This window comes from Columba livia, chromosome 4 (genome assembly GCF_036013475.1).
Source record: "Columba livia isolate bColLiv1 breed racing homer chromosome 4, bColLiv1.pat.W.v2, whole genome shotgun sequence".
NCBI classification, from domain to species: Eukaryota; Metazoa; Chordata; class Aves; order Columbiformes; family Columbidae; genus Columba; species Columba livia.
This window is the reverse complement of record NC_088605.1, coordinates 39,770,584-39,794,846: the sequence shown is the minus strand read 5'-3', so window position 1 is coordinate 39,794,846 and position 24,263 is coordinate 39,770,584. Positions and strand designations below refer to the sequence as shown.

General features: G+C 36.3%; 1 long non-coding RNA gene across 6 annotated transcripts in view; it reads left to right on the top strand.

Annotated features, from left to right (window-relative positions):
- Positions 1 to 24,263, top strand: part of LOC110365038 (uncharacterized) — a 310,373-nt gene that overhangs the window by 108,550 nt on the left and 177,560 nt on the right. For all 6 annotated transcript variants that reach the window (XR_010472266.1, XR_010472268.1, XR_010472267.1 and 3 more), the window contains one exon: positions 2,709 to 2,801. This is a non-coding gene — a long non-coding RNA (uncharacterized LOC110365038). The remainder of the gene's footprint in view (positions 1 to 2,708; positions 2,802 to 24,263) is intronic.

Sequence of the window (24,263 nt, the reverse complement as noted above, 5' to 3'; positions counted from 1 at the left end):
TTTCACCACCTTCTCTTATAAAGCTGCTTAGTAGATTTTTCCACTCGTATATATGGACGTAGTCCTTCATAAAGCTAAGCTATCATACTTCTCTTCTGCATTCTTGTTAGAAGGAAGATGAAAGAAACACCTCTAGATGATACAGGGACGATAATAATTTGTGAAAGAAGGCTGAATATAGCTTTGCTGTATTGGAGAAGGGTCTCATAGGTACCTGATGCTTTAAATTCTTGGTTTGATTGTCATTATGGCTACAGCTTGTTGTAAGAATGTGAAGAAGTAAAAAAAAAAAAAAAAAGTTGGGGGGGGGATGGGTGGGGAGAACATAATCTTGAAACACTCCAAAAAGACTTTTTCAGAAGAAATTATGTATTTTTCCTGTAAGATTATCCTGCTAAGGTTTTATTTACTCTGCATATTTCCAGATAGCTGTAGGAATAACCTGATTTGAATATTCTAGTATCCTATGGACATAATTTTGTTCTGGGATTATGACTATGCCAAGACACATCTTTGATTTAAACAAATCAGCAGACTCCAAAATAAGCTTAGTTCCCAGTTTTTGCCGTATTTGCCAAATTGTTCACGTTACTACCTTCAAGATACCTTTATTAACCTGTTGTTGTGGTGTACTAAGTTTAAAAGAAAACGACTTAATTTCTAGGTTTTGTTCATAAGTGGAACTCTTAATTAGAACCTCACAGTGCTACTTTTCTGGAATAAAAGTACAGATTACAACTTAGACCTCAGTGATTCTACAACACCTTTTTAAATCCTGAAGTTTTCTTTCTTTCTTCTGCTGGCCTAGACAAAAACTCTTGTGCTATGGAGGTTGTATGCATGGTTCTTTCAGCCTTCTCTGTTCTAAAAATACATCATTGCAATCTTATTGATGTAACAGTTTTCACCAGTTTCTCTCTCCTTTATCCACTAGTTCTTATCCTAGCCCTCTTAAACATAGCTACTGCAACTGTTCTCTGCTGCTTTGGAGACTGTAAAAAGAATATTTAAAAAAAATCATTAAACCATCTGACTTTAAGCAAATTCCTACTGATTCTAATGGTCCCCTCAGAAATCTGGACTTACAAAATAGTTTTAAAGAAATGGGATTTCAAAAGTCCAGCAATATGATTTTGTCTTCCTTGTCCCTTTGTGATTTGCCTTTATGCTATTTTTTACGACTATTACTGTTTAGTCTCAGTCTTTGGCTTTATTTACATGGCATTGGTGGGTATGTTGCTCTTTGCTCATGGCTCAGTTGGCAATTCTCTTGATTAACCTTGAAGAAATGGTAATTAGCTGTTGCAGTCTCTGCTGCCCTTACAAAAAGGTCTTCAAGTCATATTTGGGATGGGTACTTGCAGCAACGTGGTTAACAGGGAGTTTATACGCTTCACTGCTTGATAAATGGCAGAGGCTACAGAGAGGCTGACACTGAAGGTAAGGCATGTATATGTAGCAAAGGAAAAACTTCTAGCATTTCAGGGAGAACACAATGTGTTTTAGAAGGAAGACTTGTGACAGGGTCCTTAAGTTCAACCAGAACGATGCCCAGCGACATGGCGTGTTTCCTTGTGATTAATTACAACCACCCAGGAGGTTACATTAGTGTTGCTTCCTAGATGGTTGTTAAGAGAGACTGAAACTGAAGGTGGTTTTTTTGGTCCACCAAATTACTGGAAAGAACTATGAGATGTGCCCATGAAACACACAGAGAAGGAAAATGTGATTAAGTTGTTTTGTATTGGCTGCTAATACATGAGAAACGCCATTCTGAACTAATCATTGGGATACCCACTGTCCTTCCTTATTAGAACAACCCCACAAACGTTGAAAGTTTTTAAACAGAATATCCTCTTTTGATTTGCCTAAGTGACATAATTGTAATTTTTCAGTGGAGGTGTTATGGCTCCAGATAAAGAACAAAGGTTCTAAGGAAAATAACTTGTTTCAATGTAAATATTCAACATAACAAAAATAAGAACTAAAAAAATGCTTGTCATAGCAAGTTTCGTTAAAAATGGAGTAACTTCCTAGAGAGTCTCAGTAAGGCCTTTGGCAACAGTAGTCATACTTTTGATGAGCATATGGGCAAGTATTTACGGCGAGTGCTACAGAAATTCCTCTGTTTGCACTTGCAACACTCAGTTATTTAATGTTCATTTCAGCATTTTGAAGAGCCCTTCAAACAAACAAACAAAAAATCTAACAGGCCTTACCTTGAAGTTCAGTGTTTGTCAATAAAAATTACACACTTGGGCATATACCAAGACCTGAAAACTTGTTCTGTTTAATTAGAGTGTTTTAATTAACCAGTGAATTACTGACAGAACTCAAGCTCTTACTCTTGGTTTTCATTATTACCTTCTGTTACATGTCTTTTTCTTTTCCCCACTTCCTTCCTACTCTCATCCTTTAGAGGAAATAAAAATGGATTAAATGGTGCCTAGCCTTTTATGAAATTGGACTCGGAAGTAACCAGCATTAATTATTGCAGGGGTTAGAAGAATTGCTAATGCTAAAGCAAATGTGCTTCTGGAAGCCTTTCACCCACTTGCCAATTGTCCATATTATTCAACATGGTTCTGTCCTTTCTGTAAATATCTTGTGCACACAGAAACAATGAAGAAAAAAGCACAAGTCGTAACAGCAGCAGAGACGGAAATAAAATGTCTGCCAATTTATTTATTTATTTTTTTTTTTTTAAGGAACCACAGATGTCAAACACTGAATACTTCAACATTCATATTTGTGGAGGAGTGCCTAATCCAGAAAAAGTTCCAGTTCATTTTCGGTTTAAGGTGAGAAAATTACTTAAAAGCAATAAAATGGGAAGATTTTGGCAAAACAGACTTAGAATCACAGAATCATTTAAGTTGGAAAAGACCTTTAAGATCATAGAGTCCAACGTGTCACGTGTAGCAGCAGAAAAAATGTAGAATTATCCTCAGCCAGAGGAGGTGATAAGGTTTAAGAACTTCAGGTTTTTGCAATATCTAAGAGAGTTATTGTCTTAAAAGTTTGTTGTGTGATACACTCTTTTTGAGCAGCCCCGTATTTTAAGCAAGATCCAGATGACTTTGTGATGTAGGAAGATACCTTTAAGTACTTGACTGCATTGAAGTTTATTCATTTAGAGGAGTGAGATATATCAACACAAGAGCAGACAGTGAAGCACAGAAGCACTGCATGTGTTCCTCAGATTGCATTATTTTTTCTTAGGAAACTTTTGGTGTTGAAAGAAACTGCTGTCTCTGGAGAAAACTTGTGAAATAACTACTCCATAACTAAGGAAGAATTCACATGTGTGCCTTTTTTTTTCTCTGTTTGGGGGTTTTTTGTTTTGTTTTCTCCAGACTTCTAAACCCATTTTCTTTCCTGAAGAAAAGCAATGTCCTTCACCGTAATTTCCATCTTAAAGTGTAGGCTCCTAATAACTGCTCTCCACACCTGATCACCCAATTTGCCACATCAGCAGGAGGCTACAAGTGTCTTAAGATACTACTAGTGTGTATCTCTCCACTGGTGTTCCACAGAAACTGTTGTGACACCATATAATGAATATTTGCTAAAGCTGTCAGTACTCAGTTAATGTTCCCATTTAACACTCTGTATACTTGAGGGCTGTGTGATAATTTTTTTTTTTTTCTTTTACAATATTTCAGTTCAGTTTTGTTCAGTAAAGGGGGTGGGAGTTAACCACACACCCCAAACCAAAAAACTGTTGGGTGAAATTTCTACATGCTGTATAGATTTTGCTCTTATCATAGTTACAGCAGTGAAAGCCAGTTTATTCTAGGAGGAAAAATAGGTTTAAATCTGTGTGTTAACATATGTGCATCTAAAATTACCCTGGTGTGCAGTGGCAGAAAGACAACTCCAAGCAAACCTGTCTAACTCCAGGCATGGTTACTTCTCAGTGCTGCATTTTAATCCACTTGTGTGTATGTTCAGCTCTGTGGTGCGCTCCGAGTCCTTAAACTCTGGACTTGCTGAAACATATTCCCAGCCAAGGTAAATGGGCTAACTACCAGTTTAGATGGAGCGTTGACTGTGTTTTCCATCCTTTATTTGTGAATGTGTTTGTGTGGGGGAACTGATTACTTGGAGGTTAAGTTTTACCAGCTCTGTTCACAGGCTGGTTTTGAGTCTGATCTTCTTCCCACCTCTTACAACACAGCAGTACAGAAATCAAGGATCTCTGATCAGATAAAACACTTTGCTCTAACTGGTGCTGTCAGCTGAAACTCACTAAAACCCCCTTAGACATTCTGTACTCTTGGGAGAAACAGGGACTTTTAAGAATAGCTATTTCTAGAACCCAGCAGATTTCTACTCCTGTTAATGATGCCTGGGGCAGAAATGAAAACAGCCCCTGTAATGAGCCTGCTGTGTGTCTCCCACTTGGAAGTGCTGCATTATCACTGAGACTGGTGAGTTTTTACAGCATCAACCACCTAAATAAAGTACGAGAGTGGTGGAGACATAGATCTTATTTAGGTTGAGTATAAATGGAGTAAAAACATAGGGCAAACTTTCCTTTTCTGTCCTGTGCATTTTTAAGGGGAAAATACCATCTTGGCCATCCTTTCAGCAATGATCCATTTGGATGCTGGGTCCATCACAAAGCCACCAATCCTAACTGGGAGGATGGAGGGTGATGCCTGTTCTTCCTGTGCAGCTTCCAGTGCAACTTGGTTTTTGCCAAAGTTCTCACTACAATACATAGGGACATATACATATGCTGGCTTTTAAATAATAAAGACTACAAAATTATATAGAGGTCAGCTGTTGTTAAATGTGATTATAAAAGTACATGTCTTTGTGGTAAATGGGTGACTGATTAGTTTCTTCAGCAGGCTACTAGGTATGTACTGTACTGTTCTTGTTATTCAAAAGTAGCCTTTAGAAGGAATGCTGCTGCTTTTTTTCCTAGTTCGACTATGGGTTTCTTGGAGGCCCTTAGCTGAGGGCCCCAAAGCGTGGGGCTGAGGGAGCCGGGAGCTGCAGGAGCAGTGCGGGCACAGAAACTGGCTTCTGGCCAACCTGAAGCTAAGCTGCTACAGGGCACAAGAAATTAAACTTCTATAAGGATTCAAGAGGGCTCAGAAGTCAACCAAGAAAGCCACTAAAAATTTCCACGCTGGAAAATAAAACTGGAGGAAAGTGTCCCATGCAACATTGGTCAGAGAGGACATCTTTATCTGTTTCATCAATGAGTTCTCATGTTCTTTTTTTATGGAGAACTTGTTCCAGGTCACTCTTTCTGTAACGTTATGAGTCATCATGGAAACAGGAAAATATGATGAGGAATTAACAAGTTGGCAAAAATTATTACTATTTATTGGATAAAATCTGTGAATAATTTTATATGCTCAGGCTTTATAGTTACCATTAAATATTTAACCTTCCTAAACTTTAAAAAACAACATCTAGGTTAAAGTCTGTTGCTAAATGTGATCTGCATAAATTAAGTAATATTCCTTGGTTTTATTCTTTTTTTCAGTATTTACATTTACCTTCAGAACACCTCTGCTTGCCACTTATAAATGTTTCTAGTTCGTCCTACTTCTCCAGAGGATGACATGGTTTTAAAACAAATTATTTGGTAGCTCATAGTCAACCTAATAATATAAACAATTCAAATGCCAACTAAACAATAACTTTGCTTTGTCCTTGCACTGTATATTTTCAACACTTTAAACTTGTTTACTATGATGTTTCCAAACAAGACTTCTTTTTCTTTTCTGATGACATCTGAATTATTGAGAGATTGCATCTTGACTGCAAAACTCACAGAATGTCTGAAAGAATCTAAATGTATTCCAGACAGTATACATAATTCATACCTAATTCTTCTGTCAGCTATGAGAATGATACTGCTTATTTACAGCATACTTTAAGGAAAAAATAAATCTCATTAACGTTTCTCAGCTATTAGCTAAAGCTGGTCATGCATCTTTGATTTTCTGTACTTATAGTTTATTCTAGTTTATTCTTCATTTATGAACTTAAATTAACAACTGTGGGCTTTTTTTTTCTTAAACACACTCCAAATAAGATATTATCAGTGTTTTCCTATAGGGGATTTCTCCCATTCTTCTTTCAGAACCAGAGAGAGAAGGATGTGGGAGGCAAGGGTTCAAACTTTTCCAGGCTTTGGTTTTTGTGTGACTAGTTGAGGACAGTAAGTGTGGCCATTTCAACATTCAAGGTCTTCACATTAGTTTTCATTCCATTGCAGAATGAAAATAATGCTTTTCATTGTTTCTGTCAATCAGAATTGCACAAACACTTTTCAGCTGAAAATCTTAAGAGTTCGTGTCGTTTCTGGGCGGGTCTCCCTTTTTCAGAAACGACCAGCAAGTCCAGCCTGTCCAAGCCAGTGCCCTGCAATAACTTCAAGCTGAGTACCTTCCATTAAGTGTTTTGATATTTCCGATAACAAGTACAACTTCTTGGATTCCCTTTAACAAAATAGACTCTGACTATTGTGGTTGATTCCATCTGAAGAAATAAAGGGAAAACTAAAAAATAAATGTTGAATATGCACTTACCCATGTTTTATTTTCTCCATTATTGGTATAGAAAGACTTGAGAGAAAATGTTATATGCAAGCTTCTAACTTCTGGATCTTTGTTTCATATTTCAGATCAGATATCTCTAAGTGGGAATGTAAACAGAAGTGTTAACTGCTACAGTTAACAATATGAAGTATTCACGTGAACGGAATGTTATACACAGTTGGTCAGTTTCTTGGTCTCTTGTTTCTCGTCACCCTTCTTGTGAGATGTCCATTTGTGCTTATCAATAAGTTTGCATTCCATTGCTAGGTTTACCAAAACATGTGTCTGGTTCTCCAGGCAAATGCAGTTAATATGAAGGCTTTAGCTGACAGGAAAAATTCACTGAAAGAGAAACTTGTTTTTAACAAAACCAGGACATATTAATATTATGATTTTAGGCCTTATATCTTAACTTGAAGCTATAGATGTTTATACGTTTATACATAAAAAATCTCTAACCCTTTTTTGAGTGTTACTGCTTTTCAGGAACTTATCCTAAAATACATCAAATAGTAAAGTCTTACAGGTTAACTGAGGTCTGTAGAGAAGTTTCTTGAGCATTCTCTGTCTGCTTTTCAGTGGCATTGAGAGGGTGGTACCTCCAGTAGTGACCTCAGTCATTCATATTTCTGTTTTTGCAGTTTCCAATTTACTTAATTTAAATATGACTGATTCTAATAAAATGTGTCTTCCTTCTTTTAACCTCTAATTTACACCCGAAGAGCCTTATATTTTTTCTACTGATAAAAAAGATTCTTTTACTGACTCATGAATATTAATGCAACAAATAGAAAACTTTTAATGTTTAAATTATGTGATTAAATAATTAAGAGTAATATGAGGCATTAAATGTCACTTTTTCAAAATAACTAAAATGAAAACAAATTGGTACTAAGTTTTTAAAATTACTTTACACACAATATTTTAGGATATTTTTCTCTACTATGGGGATAAATTACATTCACAGAAACTAATCCATTTAGTCCATAAATATTATTCTTGTAATGTAAAGAATCATACAGTGTAATATTTTTAATGAGGTCTTTGTTCAGAATCACAGGCTGGTTGAGGTTGGAAGGGGCTTCTGGAATCATGTCTTCCAACCTCCCTGCCCAAGCAGGGTCAGCTATAGTGGGTTGTCCAGGACTCAGTCCTGTTGGATTTTGAATGTGTCCACAGATAGAGACTACACAACCTTTTTTTGGCAAACCTGTCCCTGTGTTTGACTGCTGAGAAGAGTCTAGCTCCATCCTCTTCATTTCCTCAAATCAGGTATTTCCATTCATGGATCACATCCTCCAGAGCCTTCATTCTTCTAGGTTAAACAGTCCCGAGTATTTCAGCCTCTACTCATGTGAATGATAATTCCTTAATCACCTTTCTGGTCCTGTGCTGGACCCACTCAGTAAATTCATGTGTTTGCTGGACTGAGCACTCCAGATACAGCTTCAGCAGTGAGGAGAGAAAGGTTCAGGTGTCTTGCACTGTTGGCCAAGATCTTCTTAATGCATCCCAGGATACTGTTTGTCTTCCTACCATGAGGGTACATTCATTGCTCATGGTCAGCTGTTGTTCAACAGGACCATAAGGTAACATCCAAATCTGCTCTCCAGCTGGTCAGCCCCCACTATGTACTGATGTCTTTCCCCTTGTTGAGCTGCATGAAGTTCCCTTTCTGTCCAGTTCTTCAGTCTGAGACAGACTTCTGTGAATGGCAGTACAACTGCCTTGTTTCAGTGACTCCTCCCAGTTCTGTGTGATCAGATCTTCCTCCTTACCCATCTTGAAGATAGGGGTGATATTTGCTTTCTTCTTCCTGTCTCAGGAATTTCTCCCAGTCACCATGACTATTCAAGGGTAACTGAGAGTGGCCTCACAGACATGAACCACCTCCCTCTGCCCATGTGGGTACAATCCATCAGGTCCCACCCACGCACATACATACTGTTTAGGTGCTTCCTAACCTGATCCTCTTCCACTGGGGGCAAGTCTCTCTTGTTCCAGACTTTTCCCTCTAGTCTTGGGAACTTGGGATTCCTGAAGGCTGGTTTTACTAGTAGAGACAGGCAAATAAGGCATGGAGTACCTCAGCCTTTTCCATGCCCTTCCTTTTGCTGTTTGTGTTTGTAGAATCCTTTTGTGCTGCCATTTGCACACCTTGCCAGATTTAACTCGCAATCAGTCTTGACTTTGCTAACCCTATCCCTGATCAATCAGACAATAACTCTATACTTTTCCTGGAGTATAACTTATTAACATCAATAAAAATACAGGAAACCACATTGGGGAATTTTAGAAGTGTATTACGCTCTGCTTTGTAGTGGAGTTCTTGATTTACTATGGTATAATAGTGTGGAGTATCTGTCCTATTGTTTATTTATCTGAAAACAAATGGTAAAGAATTCTCATGGAGGTCCTTCCCTCACTCATGCTGTTAGTACTTGTATTACTCTTCTCAAAGCTTTGACTACTTGGTGACTATCCATCTACTGTCTCTTAATGGTGATGGAAAGACCATATAGCAAAGATCATAAGTCAGCCTGTATTACTTGAAAGTACTGAAAGGTGACTCAGAATAAAAGTGGTAAAAGCCATTATGCAGAGAGTTGTGGGTTTTAAGGTACATTGAAGAAAAAAAAACATATTCAGAGCAGTGCAGTTACTATTTTCATATTTATTGTTTGTTAGGTGCAAAAGCTAAATGCTAAAAAGTGAATCCTGGGTTTTGTTTCAAAAACCACATTCAAGGTGAACTCTCACAGACTTCTCAAAGTAACTTGGAAATTCACGCCATTGTAGTGACACTGAAAAAGCAGCAAAGTTCTGATATACCTCAATGATGGAGTGCTTTTTCTTCAGCAATGATATTCTTTTTGAAAGTGATTGCAAGGAGAAGCCATAAAAGTTCCATTCAGATGGAAATATGTCTGGATTTCTGCTGAACTTGATTTATCATTGCTCTTTGCCTGCTTTAGTAATCTATACCTGTGCAAAGTGCAGATATGGGGGAAGGGAGAAGAGGAGAAAGCCTCCATTCCTTTTTACTGAAAATCCCTGATCATGAAAGATGCAAGTCAGTGGAGAAGTGATCTCAGATGTGGTTGTTTTGTTAAAGCTGTGTCTGCTTTCTTCATGGTTCAGTCTTGTTTATGTTTCCCTAATACAAAGCTGTGAACTCTTTGGTTTTGTTCTTCTGAACATTACTTTTTAAGAGGTACTTATTACTTTGTTATGAGATGTTTTCTCATCTGCCATTAATGTTCCATGAATAGAAAAAAGAAATCGGGCTTGTTAAGAATTGCATCATCGGAGACTAAATCTGAACTGTCTGAGGAGAGATCAAAACAGTCAGTTGGTCTTAATACTTCTGTTTGTGATGAAGTTTAGTTAATTGTTTGAGCAAAAACTGTTTACTCAGACCATCTGGAATAAAGAAAAAATAATTATTTGTAGTAGACTTTCTTTCCCTTAAAGCTAAAATTATTTTTGTGTATATACTCAAAGCAATTAAAATGACTAACGCTGTTCAGTGTTAAGAAAAAGAAACCCTTGTATATGTTGCATTTTAAGACTTTTTTTTTTGTTTATATAATAATAGCTTCCATGCATTTTGCTTTTTCTAAGTGCAGAGGAATGTAAAAGCTGGTGTGCCACCACCTCAATTTTGTCTTCCAGGAGTTTTTGCTTCAGTGACTTCATTCCCCTGTGCCTGCTTCATTTTCTTCTAGAAGAGATTTCTGTTGCATAGATGCATTCCTGCCATTGTACTCAGAAGGCAACTCTTCTCTGACATTCTGCTCCATTTACCTAGATGTAGATCAGATCCGCTTCCTATTTTGCAAGCACATAGAGGGGAATCTTGTGTATTCTTCCTGTTAGCTCTGCTCAGCATTCTGCCATGGTCAGCACATAGAGAACAAGAAGCCCTCGTTCTTTTGCTTGTGTTTTTCAGTCTCCTTCAAACATTATCTCAATTATCAACATGTTTTTCCCTATATAGCTTTTATTAATAATTCTTAATATTTCCATATACATATACAATCTCTTTCTGACACCTTCCTCCCCACCCAGTGTATATTTCCTTAGCTTTCTAAAGTAATTTAATAATTGTAAAAAATTGTATCTCAGTAGGACATAAGTGTCTTATGCTTGTGTAGTGCCTGTCACATTAGATTCTATGTACTTCAGTCTGGTACAATGCAGATAACACTATTTAAGTGTTTCATTAGCCACCTGGTTATCTACTGTGGAGAAGGAGCATGCTCAATTAGAAAGGGGATGCACAGTGTAACCTACTCTAGGTGATCCTTCTTTGAGCAGGCGGTTTGACTGGGTGATCTCCAGAGATCCCTTCCTACCTCAACTATTCTGTGAACAGGACTATAGGAGGGAGGGGAAGACCAGATGCCCTGGTTGCCTATCTTGCTCTTCGAGATAAGCCATGTCCAAGCCTCTTGAAATAACTTTTTTCTCACAGCTGGGAACTAATCAAGAATGAATGGGATCTTAACTCTGCTTCCAGTCCTGCTTCCTGGCCAGATTGGCTTGAGGTTGAATGGAGTGAATAGTAAATTACCAAGGGTCCTTCATAAAACAAACAAGTATACCCTCAGAAAAAGGAAATAGGAGAGAATAAATGTGACTGACATGTCTTTCTGGACTATAGTGACTCCTGCTATTAAAATCTCTTCAATGGTACTAGAAATAGTTGATATACTATCTGTATCTCTTAACTGTGCCTAAGATCACACTGTAGCTTAGAGTGTGCCTGCTAGTGTCCTGGTTTGAGTTTTTTGTGTCAGCAAGAAAGCTCCCACTGAATTTACTGATGTGGAAATAGGTCTGTAGCCCTTTAGGGAGTAGAGGAACATATACTGTCTAACCAATTGAATTTCAGACCTTGATATGTGTTCCCACTCAGATAAGAGATGTGTTAGTTGAAGAAGTGTAGAAGATGCTGGAGAGTTTGTTTTGTACTGTTACATGGAAGGCTTCTGTGAAAATTACAAATCTGAATAAATTTCTTTTGATCACCTTTCAAAAAAATTGAATGGGAGAGAAACGCCTATATGTTCAAATTGCTGCTCAGTGTGTTTAGTTTATATGTAGTATTTAAAAAACTTTGTGGGTTTTTACTTTAATCCTTATGCAATTTAGTAGGCTTAAAAATAAATAGGAAAATCTATTATGTGGTAAAGAACATACGCACAGACTGACTGAAGGAGAATTTGCAGATCCTGCTTCTCACCTCACTGTCACCACTACAGAATTTGTTAAGGTAAAGGGGAGCGTTCATTTTTGCGGAGGGTGGCAAGACAGAGAAATAGCGTGATTACAGGTTTTGTTAGTCTTATGGAGACACAGATTCCTGGTAGTCACATTTTTCTATGACTGTATCCAAATCTTTAAAGGTGAGTTTGTTGTACTGATACTTATTTACCTATATACAGTTAAACATTCCCTTACCTTATCTCATTATGTCTGAAATAATGAATCCCTCAATTTCTCTGTTACCTCCCTATTTATCTTTTGGTCTCCTCTTCTCTATATAAATCTAGAAATGGATTGGAAGGATATTTCTAATTCAGTATCATATTGCTAATCCTAAATACCATTAGAGTTTGAGATAGAAGTGATTACCTGTATAAATTGCTCTTTGGTCAGATAACTTGGAAGAATTTGACTGTATCAGAACTGAAGCTTTGTTTCTGTTGAGAGAATTGAAAATCTCTGAAAATATTTATGCTAAATTTTGTACTTGTAGAATGAATGTGATCTTCCTTCACCTCTGGAAGCATTCAGCTTTGTATTAAAATGTACTGTCAATTTATATAGTGACTTATAGCATAAGCAATACTTGCTGTTATGGTTTCTTAATTATTTTCATTCCAAGGTCTTGTATGAAATTTCTGTGGGAGTAAAGATATTTTGTTTTTATTTGCTCCAAACTATCCTTAAAGGTTTGACTAATGTGGGTTCTGTCTTGCTTCAGTGTAGGCTTGTACTTGCTTAACAATCCTGATATCCTGCCTAATACAGAAGAATACCAATGAAGCTTGGTCTGTTAAGTCTCAATAGTTTTTGTTCACCTTCGGTAGCTAGCTTTTCAGTGTGGGCTCCCTCTGATACGAAGAGCTCATAATGAAGGAAGCTGCCTGTTGTACAAAGAGATTCATGACACTTTCCCCAGCCAGATATGCTAATAGGTATTAAATACAAAACCATCTCACATTTAATGTCTGTGAGCCCACTTTTTTCCCAAGATTTAAGAACATTCCTACTTAATAACACTTTTAAAGAATAAGACTCATTCTAGGAGAAATGGGTACTTTCTCAGTTAAATCTTTCCTACCATATATTTGCTTTGATACGCTAGGCAAATACCTTAAATCAGTGCTGAAGGAAAAGAAAAAAAAAAAATAAAAAAATCTGTGTTCCTTCCCTCCTTATGTTGTGCCATGTGATGGGAATATTGGAAACCTTTTGCACATAATGGTGTATTAAAAACAAGCCTGCTATTCCTCCTGATTTTCTAGCCTCTCTAAATATTATAATTGTGATAGCGAGAAATGCTAGAGACTGCACAGTTAATAAGAAAACAATTCTGGATTCTTTGATGACCTTGTTAATGTTCTGAAAACAAGCTATGAGGTCAAGATCAGATATGTATATTTTTCTGTATATTAATAAGCAGAAAATACTAGCAAAAGTTGATTTGTTATGAAGGGAAAGAGTTGATGATCACATAAGAACAATATAGAAATATGTCAAGTGCACATTTTGAGATTTCATTATTTTTAAAGTATTTCATATCTATAGTTTATCCTCCATAATATATTTTGAACTATGTGTTCCGCTTCTATTGCGATTATAAGAAAAGAGGTTTGTAATAAAAAAAGTCAATATCAGGCTGTTCTTTTCAGCTGTCACACTGCATACAAAATGTTCCAGAGAAGGAAGGAAATGCATCTTAGTTGCATGAGTTTGAGGGATAGTGCAGTAAGAATGTGCGGGGGGAGTGGACAATCCTTTCAATCTTAGAGATCTCACGTAGTCCTGCCTCAAACAGTTTCTAATCACTGTCTTCACAAAGTTGAATTTGTTTGACTCAGTTAAAATAGAAAGACTGAAAGTCATAGAAAGGAACACAGCAGATATCGGTACTAATCAGTATTCAGAGGAGGGAAATGGACTCTGAAAAGGAGAAAGAAAATCAACCTGAAGCCATATTGTTGATGAGAGGCCACCTTGACTCTGACAAGTACAAAGGAATCTTTGTGTCATGTGAAATCTCTTCAGAGTAATTCTTCTGAAGTAGTGAATTTGAGAAGAACCAGGGGACACCAGTCCAGAGATCACATTGAGAATGAATTATTCATTTCCTTGCTTGTTAAAAATCTTATTATCAATCAAAGGTGCATGTTCTCCAGTACTTGATTGGTTTGATGAACTGTGAGAGAGCAACCAATCTAATTCGTAATTTGAACTGTTTGGGGTTTTTTTGACTGAACTTGATCATTGAGAGGAAGAGGTGAGAAGGGAACAAAAATATACTACAGGATTTCTAAATTTATTTAAAGATGGGTAAAACATTTTGCTCTCCAGCTGGTGTGGCATAAACCAATGCCTTTCTCTGGAGGGTGAGGCGGGAGGGGATGGTGGGGGAAGGAGGAAAAACTCCAACCAATTAAACTGGTACCCTTTTATGTAGTGTTATGTTAGGATCAAGTTTAGGCTCTGTGCTAAATGTCTCATTCCCTTGAGATTATGGATACCATTTTTGGAACTTGTAACACTGAAGGTGTGGACTAGGAGATGTGCTTTCTCAAGATAGAAAATTACACAGTTTGCAAAGCTAACTAAATGCATAGCGGTGAATTCAGAATCTACCAATATTTTTCTCACTAACGTACTTTGACAGATTTAGTTTGGTTGCCTTCAAGTCCTCTGATGGAAGGTGATGGATATCTGTACAGATAGACCACATATAGATATGTAATATAGATACATAGAAGTACATATATATCCTAAGTTAAAAGCCTAGAAATAGTTTTGAAAGCACGCATTCGTATTTCAGACTACTACGGGATGGAAGTCAGGTGTTCCTATGCCTGGTAGTAGTTTGGGGGATTCCTGCATTTTACTTCATTGTTACATAGCCCCATAAGGCAAAGAGTGACTGCACAGACATGCATTTGTCTTGCTGGCACATCTTAACAACTGGTTTTGATATATCAGTTCTGTAGAAATTTGAACTCTGGTGATAAAACTGTAATTCCCTCAAATGAAACATTATTGACTCTTCCTGTGGTTCTTTTATATTTGTTTGTTTGTTCACGGTGGGGTTTTTTGATATTTGATTATTTCTTATTTGAAGATGTGCTTAGTACTACATACTTCTAAAGAAGAGTAATGGAAGAGTAGAGTATAATGATAAAGTCTTGAAAGAAATCTGTGTAGCATGTTAATCTCAAAACTTTTGCACCTGCCAAAGACACAGATGTGGCTTCCCTTTCCTTTACGTAAATGATACATAAGCTTGGCTCTTGTATACCACTATCACCTCAAAAAACAAACAAACAAACCCTATCAGTTGTTTCATCTCATTCTGTTTTGAAACTGAGGTGGTTGTTTTCAAGTTTATTACACCTCCCATAAAACACTGTGTTCACTAAAGCATCCTTCTTAAGTGTGTATCTAAAAAGCAACAGTTTTTCCATACACATTACTAGGTTTAAATATTTGTGTTTGAACATGTCTGTTATTAAAAAGTACCTTATGGAGCTTAACATGAGATAAAGAAATGTGTGATAGCGTCTTGAGATCACTAAGAAATTGCAGAGTTCTTCAGATACGGGTGCATGAGACAAAGGAAGAAAAAGTGTGAAGTACAATGTATAACACGTATTTGCACCCTGGTACCTTCTTAATGCTAGAAAGACTTGCTAGACTGGATCACCAAAAGAAGTGTGAGCTCTTAGTACTGCATGAGTCAGGCATTAGGGGGCCAGTATTAGGGTTCATTAAATCACTGGCTCAATATGATCATGAGTTCAGAGGCTTAAATTTCATACAGGATTTTGTACACTGAACTGGAAATAAGTTAATTCCTGTATGCTGGTATGTTTACTGACTTCAGTGAGGACACAGAAAACTGTTTCTCCAGGACAGAGAATTTTGGATTTCACAGGATGTTCTTGGAAATGGTACATTTTTCCACAAAACGGGTATAGAAATTAAGTATTTCTTTGATTTTATTTTCTTAGACAGGAGGTCAATTATTGTTTTAGATTGTACAGATTAATTTTTACGCTGGAACTTGCTGAACAATGAGAAGTTTGCTTGAAAATATTTTTTTTTTAAAAAAAGAACAGTCAAAAGTACTATTAGAAGCAACTCATAGTCCCGACTTCTATTGCACAGATAACTCCATTAAAACTATTGTAGTTGTTGAATCCTCTACCAAAAGGTCTTTATTTTCCTTCATCAGGTCCTGATCTAAAGTCTATGGGAGCCAATGGAAACAGTTTATTTAAATTCAATGTATTTACTTTTTCATTCAACACTGGTCACCCCTTGCTATATAGGAAAGGGATGGCTTATGCTCAGTTCTTGTTGACTGCTGTCTTTGGCCATGTTTGCTGTGTATTATTGGCCAATGTAAATCTTAGAATTTCAAGTCCTCCGGCTCCCCCATCACATGCACACAGCTTTGCTTGCTAGCAGAACTTTCCACTTGATCTTTGGGGGTTTTTAGGGTGTTGTGTTTTTTTCCCCCTGCATACCTAGCATGTATTTGTATTCAAGTTGTCATTCTTACTTCTAAGCAGCAAACTATGAGGTTTTGTCAGTTCTGTGTTGCTCTTGCCAGCTTCTGGAAGCAAAAACAGAGAGACTATAGTACAGTTTGGTTTGTCTGTGCTTAAGCTGTAAATGTCTGCCAGACCAAGTGCCCTTTCTTAATGATTGCCAGATGATTTCTATAGCTTGCAGACTGAAGGGTTGATTGCTTTGATGAAGAATACTTAACTGCTCTTAGAACCAGAGTTCACAATAGGTTTGACAACTTTTACCATAAGAAAGTACATTTACAATCAAAGACTTCTATACTAAGATCATGACTTTACTTTGAACCTTAATTAGTTTACAATGCCATCATCTTGTTCTTTCTGTGTAATGATTTCTTCCTTGTCAATATTTTCAACGTATTTGTCAAACTGTGTACTTCTCACACTGTGACTGCTAGAGTTAAATGTTAGTGTTTCCATACAGTACAAGAAGGTTACGCAGAACGCCCATGTCTTATTTGGATCAAAGTTGAGAACTGGCCAACATGTTCACTTTATCCATTCAAGGTCTAGCTCCAAGGTCTTTTACTTTAGTCCAGAGACTGGCCCACAAGAAAGCAGAAACCTTTGCATATAATCAGTTTTGTTTGCTCATTTCTGTATTACTTACATGTGTTTGTGTTACGAATTAATAGTTGAATTTCCCCTCATAATTTATTCCATGGTACTTGATACTGTTGGTTTGTTTCATGCTGTTACTATTTAGTTTAGGTTTTTAGACCTTACATAGGCTTTCAAGAAAGATTGTCTATAAGTATTCTAATGTTAAAGAACTGCAACTTCATCTATCGATAAAATTGAGTGGTTAATCAATAGAAGAGGAATAGGTAACCTTGACAATTCACTAAGTCAACTCAACTGAAATACAAACAGAAAGGAATTGCAAAACTTTTCTCAGCTACTCAAGAAAGAGAAGGAAACAGTCTTAGATCATGGAGCATATTTTAGAGAAATCTAAGATTTAATCAATACTGCAATGGTTTTGTACAGTTGATATCCAGACTTGTGAAGTTTAGGATGAAGTTTTACCTCATTGCTTGTGTATCTCTGGGAGATAATTAAATGGTTATGGAAAGTTTTGATTTCAGCACATTGACTGTATTTTCCCTTTCTATTTGGTACTTGTACTTTCATAATTAATGTGCTTTAATATGTTTTTTTCAATCATCACCTGTTTCACATAACTCATCCTGTTGGAATATTTTAATTGTGGAATAGAATTTGCCATTTTCAGCCTGAGATTAGTAGACTGATAATGCATTAGGAACAAAATTTAAGGATATGTAGCTGCATTAGTGTCTAGAGTAGCCAATTTATCAATCTCATGTTTGACTAGTGCCCACTTGCCAATATTTTTTAAGAGTGTATTTATATAATTTGTGTTTAAGCCAGCGTTTGAAAGATGCAGTGTTAGATTTAAAGTAACCTCCTAAAAACCAAACAACAAAAACACAAACAAAAAAATAAAACAACAACAAAATGCCCCCTCCCCCAACATAAGCATTATTATTACCTCATGTACAAAAACCAGTGAAGGATGGAACAGGCAGGTATCGAAGGACAGTGTAATGTTTTAATCCTCTTTGATTTTTGAAATATTTAGCAGAACCTTTCACTGACTCTAGTTTTCATCAGTGCTCATCCATGAGTTACATTAGCAATAGGTGCTATAGTCACAGTAGCAGGGCGAGTCTTCTACAGTACAGAAAATACATTACAGGAGGCTCTACATATGAATAATGCAAAAGGTTTGAGTGGTTCAATGAGGGGAAAAAAGGCAATCCAAATGGTTTCTTCCACTTACAGGTTTTAGGGGTCATTTCTAAAGATTTCACCCTAACAAATTGGTTGCATTTAAAAGCCTAATAAAACTTAAAGTTGTGTTACTAGACTGCATCTGCTCCCAGTACAATAGTTTATTTTAAAGCATTTAAACTGTGCTTGTCAAGTAAATTACATACCCAAGAAATACATCTGACAAGTACATTGGATGGAATATAATCTGAACTGCTTTGAATTTTAACCACTGTGATAATGGGGTACATTAGAAACTTTCTAATGAAAAACATCCATTTCCTTTTTGTGAAATGTTCACAATCCCTGGAACTCTGATTCCAATGTGTCCTCTCACCATGAAATCATTTGAGGGGAGACATTGATGTGTTTTCTCCTGTTAGTCTTCATGTTTTGGTTTGGGTTTTTTTGCCTTTTTTTTTTTTTTTTTTTTTTTTTTCAATCTGGAGAGAAAAGTGGAATCTCAGACAAACTAATGAAAAATATTTATGGTTTGAGACCACACTGAAAGTCTATGTTTAGATACCCCAGAAGCAGAGTGAATTTGAACCTCTTGTTCCTTGTTTCTCAGACTACATGTAAAAAAACTGATCTGCTTTAGCATACCACACAGTATGATTCATAAAATATGGCACTTTGCCTCTTCAGAGGTTGCCAGCAAGCTCACCTGCTGCTTCACAGTAGTTATCAAATTACTTCAGAATTCCTTAAGATTTCTGAAGTATCATGAATAAATATTTCATGTACAACATCAATTTCATTGTCAGTCTTACTGTGATGTGGGAAACTGGCACGCAAAATGGGAAAATGAGGGTTTTTTTGACAAGTGATAGAGCAGCAAGAAGACAACAAACAGTAAAGGGGTCATTTCAGCCATATCGGGGACTTCTGGAGACCACTTCACACAGTAATTGAACCCCTAACTTCCTTTTGATTTCTCTGTATGGTTGCCAATGTAACAGAAAGCAAAAAGACACAATGGTAAAGGTATAGCAGCATTACAAAATGCCCTCTCTGAGGCCAGACTCTACACTGCTACACTAAAAGTGTAAGCCTGAATAAAATAGACAACTTCCAGAGCTTAAAGGCTACAAGAGGATATGAATTCTCTTAGCTGTTGAAAGGTTATACAGGAATTGGTAGCAGAATAGCCTGAATGTGTGTGATGAAGATATGCAACTAAGGCAACAGCAACTTGAGTTTAAGCCAAAATGTACATAAAAAATTCCTATAGGTTGTATGTAATATCTTGAGCTTATTTCTACTCATTTCCTACCCTATTACAGAAAAGAATGCACTACTGAAGAACTTACTTCCTTATTCTTTTTCAGTAAAGATTAATGATACCAGATTAATGATACATTTTAATGTTGATTTTTCTTAAGCATACTGTTCTAAATTGGCTGAAGGGCAGGTGAGGGGTTGGACTAATCAGCAAGCTTAATCCTCTGTGGCTAGCCTGAAGATCATAAACAGTATTTGATAATGCGGTAAAATATAAAGGCCGGGCTCCAGTTTGTCACAAAATGCATCTATGCAGATACATGAAGATACTAAGGTGCAAGGCTCTACTTTACCAGATATTTTGCTTTTTTTAAAACCAATTATTGTAGAGGAAATGTTAAGTACTTGGAACACTTTTATAGAAACAGAGAAGTACTTTGTGATTGATTTCTTTTAAACTGATAGAAAAGGCATGAGATGTTAGAAAGTCAGAACTCCTTGCTTCAGCCATGGTTGGGATGAAGAGCACTGACTTCTCTCTTGTATTCTAGTCTAGTGCTAAAATTGCCACTCTCTGGTAAGGCAAGCTGGGATTCTCTTCCCCTTACCAGAAAACAGTGGAAGGGAAGAACTTGGAGAAAATCTCAGTTTGGTGTGGTGGTTTTTTTGTGTTTGTTTGTTTGTTTTTTAATCACTGGATATTATTTGCATCTTAAGACGGCAGGGAAATCATGACCTCTGCACCATCTTCAGTTTCCAAAAACTTGGCATTCTACAGAAAGAGTTGTCTTTCTCTGGAGAGTTCTCAGAGACCATTGCTCTTCAGCTTCAGCTTGGTCATCAGCTGGGAGGCAGCTGCAGGGCTGGTCAAGTCTGAGGCCCAAGTCTCTTTCCCCCCTTCCCGGTTCTGATATAAACATGTCTCTCAATGTCTGTGAGAGCTCCTGTGCTGCAGTGTTAAGATTGCTTTGGGCTTCATACCTTCCAAAGTCTCCATTGAGTCAAAACCCTTTGTGCTCATTGCTAAATGCAGATCCTTCACTTGCTTTCAGAATGGCAATATGTCCACTTCTGCCTTCATCTCTCACTTTGGGGTTAGTTCCAAAACTTCTGTAACATCAACATGCGATTTTCTTTGGCTTTTTTGGGGGTGGTGGATTTTTTTGGGTTTTGTTTGCTTCTGGTGTGGGCTTTTATTTTTTTTTACCCTCTAACTCATAGCTGAGTCTGAGAACTGTACGTCAAGGATTGTATGGCTAATCAAATATATAGTTGTCTCCTATCACTTGTATTATTTAGCAAAACAATTTTTCTTCAAGTTGGAGAGCCTTGGTATTACTTTCAGGAGCCAGGATTTAGTTTCAGATGAACATTAATTAAGATAAATAGTCTGTCCTTCCTCATAACTTCAATTGAATGAAAATATGGTGACTGATTCTTTTTTTTTTTCTTCCTCTCCTTTCCCTTGTTGTTCCATGTAATGAAAAATTTAATATTGTTAATGAAAGACAAAATGAATGAGGAACATACTTACACCTGTGTTTGTGACAGTATTAAGAGCCTAATGAAGGTGGAAGCCTCATTATTGATAAAATTCAACTGATTTGTATTTAATAAAATTCTTTTGTTCTGTAGCATAATTGCAGTTTTAATCATTTTTGGAGACATCAGGCTTATTGAATGTTATCTGTACTTACTGCTCTCAAGAAATGGCTAATTAAGAAGACAGTATGACCCATTTATTCAAGGCTAAATTCTACTCAATTAACAAAAATTCTTACCTGATGAGCTTTACCTGTATTAATCTAAGATCCAAGACTCTGATTCATTCAACTAGCAACAGAAGGTAGTAATTGCACCTCCTTGGACCATAAACTGACACAGCTAAACCAAAAATCAGTATTTAAGGGACAACTTTTGGTATTTTTATGATTTTTTTTTCTTAATGCCTTGCTCCTGTTGCATTCTGTGTTATGTAACTTCGCTGATACTGTATGCTGAGAAAGCTAGCTATATTAGCTTTTTAATATAGATTAAATATTAGGTTTCAAAAGTTGTCAGAAATCTTGAATACATAATAAGCAAAAACATCCCAGAGAATATAAATGGGACCATTTTGAAAGAATGAATACAATGTCATTATTACAAATAATTTGGAATAAGAGGGGTTTTTTTAAATGACATTTAGAGTGTCACTGAATTTTTCCTCATCTTTGTAGAGTAATTAAGATACTACTGATGTATTCCTTTGCATGATACATAATATACTTTCTCTTGTTACTAATCATCTTGCTTCTAGCACATTAAACAGCAAGTACATCTAACCATATATCAAGGTGCTTATATAATTTGAATGTTACAGTAAGAAAAAATGCAGGCAGGAATGTTGCTTTTTCCAGTGTTGTTCTCTGACTGTCCAGGGGAAAAGAATATTACCCTCCTGAGACATTGAAAATAAAGATGAGAAAGCTAGAGAAATAAATGCTAATGCACTAGAACACTGTATAAAAGACTAGAGGAAGGTGGGAAAGTGTGACATGGTTTTAAAAATGGATTTAGAAAGCATGATTTCATTCCAGCACCATGATTACTGAGAAGTTTGCTGCTAGCAAATTAATTCACTTTTCCAGGTTGGGTTGAAGGAGGGTTATAGATTTGATATTTAGTACTTTGAATTCTCATATGGAAAGGTAAGGTAGGGAAGAGGCCAAAAATACAACAAAAGGTAAACACGCATGTATTTTTGCACTGGTTTACTGCCGCCTTTGCAATTTTCATTGCCATCGTGACTATTGGCAGTAACTTAACTGAACATTCAACAGCTCCTGTTCTGAGATATGGGATTTTTCCTATAATTATGTTTTATACAAAACTGGGAATTAGAACTGTACTCTCTGTCTCAATCTTATTTTTACCTTGGTTCTCTCCAGTTACATGTCCAGTCTACTCCTGCAATTGATTGATGTTGTGGACGATGACTGTGTGTAATTGCTTGATTAAATAATTAGGTGGCAGATGCCTAGGTGCTGTGCTTTTAGAAACTTAGGAATGGCTGAGGAAAGCTTGATTTTGAGTGCACAGCATGTCCTGTTTGTATGATAACTGACAAACTTCCAACTGGTATAATGAAATAGCTTTCTGGTTGTATTTGTCTAGCAGTGATTTCTTTGTCACAATAATTTATTTGCTAGGTACTAAAAGCTGTGTATGTACAAGTAACCCTCAGGAATTTTTCTATAATGCTTGCTGTGAGAGTAAGGCAATATAAGCAAAACAGAAGAATATGGGCTTTTTTATGAGTCTACAGGTTCGGCCATCTACAGTTACTTACCTGAGAGATGTGGGAAGCTACACGTAATGCTGTATCAGCTGAAGTCTTGAAGAACACCTATTGCTTCTGCTGTTATCAGTCTTTAACTAAGAATTGATCTTGCAACATTGAACCAGATGTTGCTTTGACTTGCATAGGAATAAGTTAATGAATCTTCTTCTGTGACATTTGGCCGACCTCCTTTCTGTCTTTTTGTTTGTTTCTGTCTTTTTAAAGACTTTGGCTTTTTCATCCATTATGAATTTTTTCTTGTCAGCCTATGTCTAGGAATGCATTTTAAAATAAGTCCATGGTTTGATCTTCGTGAAAGTTTCCAAAGACCCAAGACAGTTATGTGTCATTAACTTGATGTGTGCTGTGCATTTAGTTTACTTTTTAAATGATAAATATTATTTTTTAATGATCCACATTGTAGCTTTTCAAAAACAACTGATTTTTTCCATGATTGATTTATATTGAATGAACTTTTAATATATGTAAACTGTCAAGTGTAATATTCCCCTCTTCAGAGGAATCCTTAAGCCAGAAGTAAGAAATTACTTTAATGTGCATTTTAACACTTTTTAGGAATCTTAATTCTTAACACATAACTAAATGTTTTTCTGTTTTGGTAGACTATAGTAAGTGCATTATCATAATTCTACATGATGTTATATAATTAACAAAACCAAAGTAGCTGCTTTTAGTATTTAAAAATATTTTGAAACCAACAGATGTTGTTATTATTAGGTAGCCTGGTTTAAGCTGTCAGTCAAGATAGAAGGCATTATTGCTAGATTATTTGAACGGAATGATGGACTAATCCCATGGGTTTTGGCTCCATGTTTAAGATTTGTGTGCTTGTGAGCAAGTGCCAGAATAGGTGTTCACTTTTCAAAGATCCCATTTGTGCACCACAATGGCTTATGAAATATGAAGGACTTGCCAAATGGGACTAGACAGACAAAAGAGAGCTTTTAGAGATATTGATGTAGAAAAGCATAAAAATACGGATCTTCATTTGTGTCAGATATAGAAATATGTGACTTTCACAGCATCATTTTGTTAAGACTGGCCTTCAGCCTATTTCTTGTCTACTAATGAATTCTGTAAGAGACATCTGGACCTGATTTGTATGTTGCCTTCTAAATCACTCTATTACTTTTATTTTTTAAAAATTATTAGTCTAATGGTAGAGCTTTTGGTTGATGGCTTTTTCTTCTTCCTTAAAAGAAAAAGTAAAATCAAAAGTCTTTCTACCTGGCTCATCCCTTTTATTCTCCTGAAAATTGTTGCTGTAATAATGGCTGAAAGATCAGTGGAATAACTTGGCTGTGCGGTAATTTTATTACTCTATTATTAGCAATATTTTACCTGTTCAGGAAATATTTGCAGTGTGTGTTTTATTTTTTTTTTTCTTCACCTAATAGAATAGTCCATTTCAGAACTCAAAAGGAATCCACAGGCAAAAGGGAATTCTGACTTGGACAAAATATTTCTCTTTATATAATAAAGAAGTAC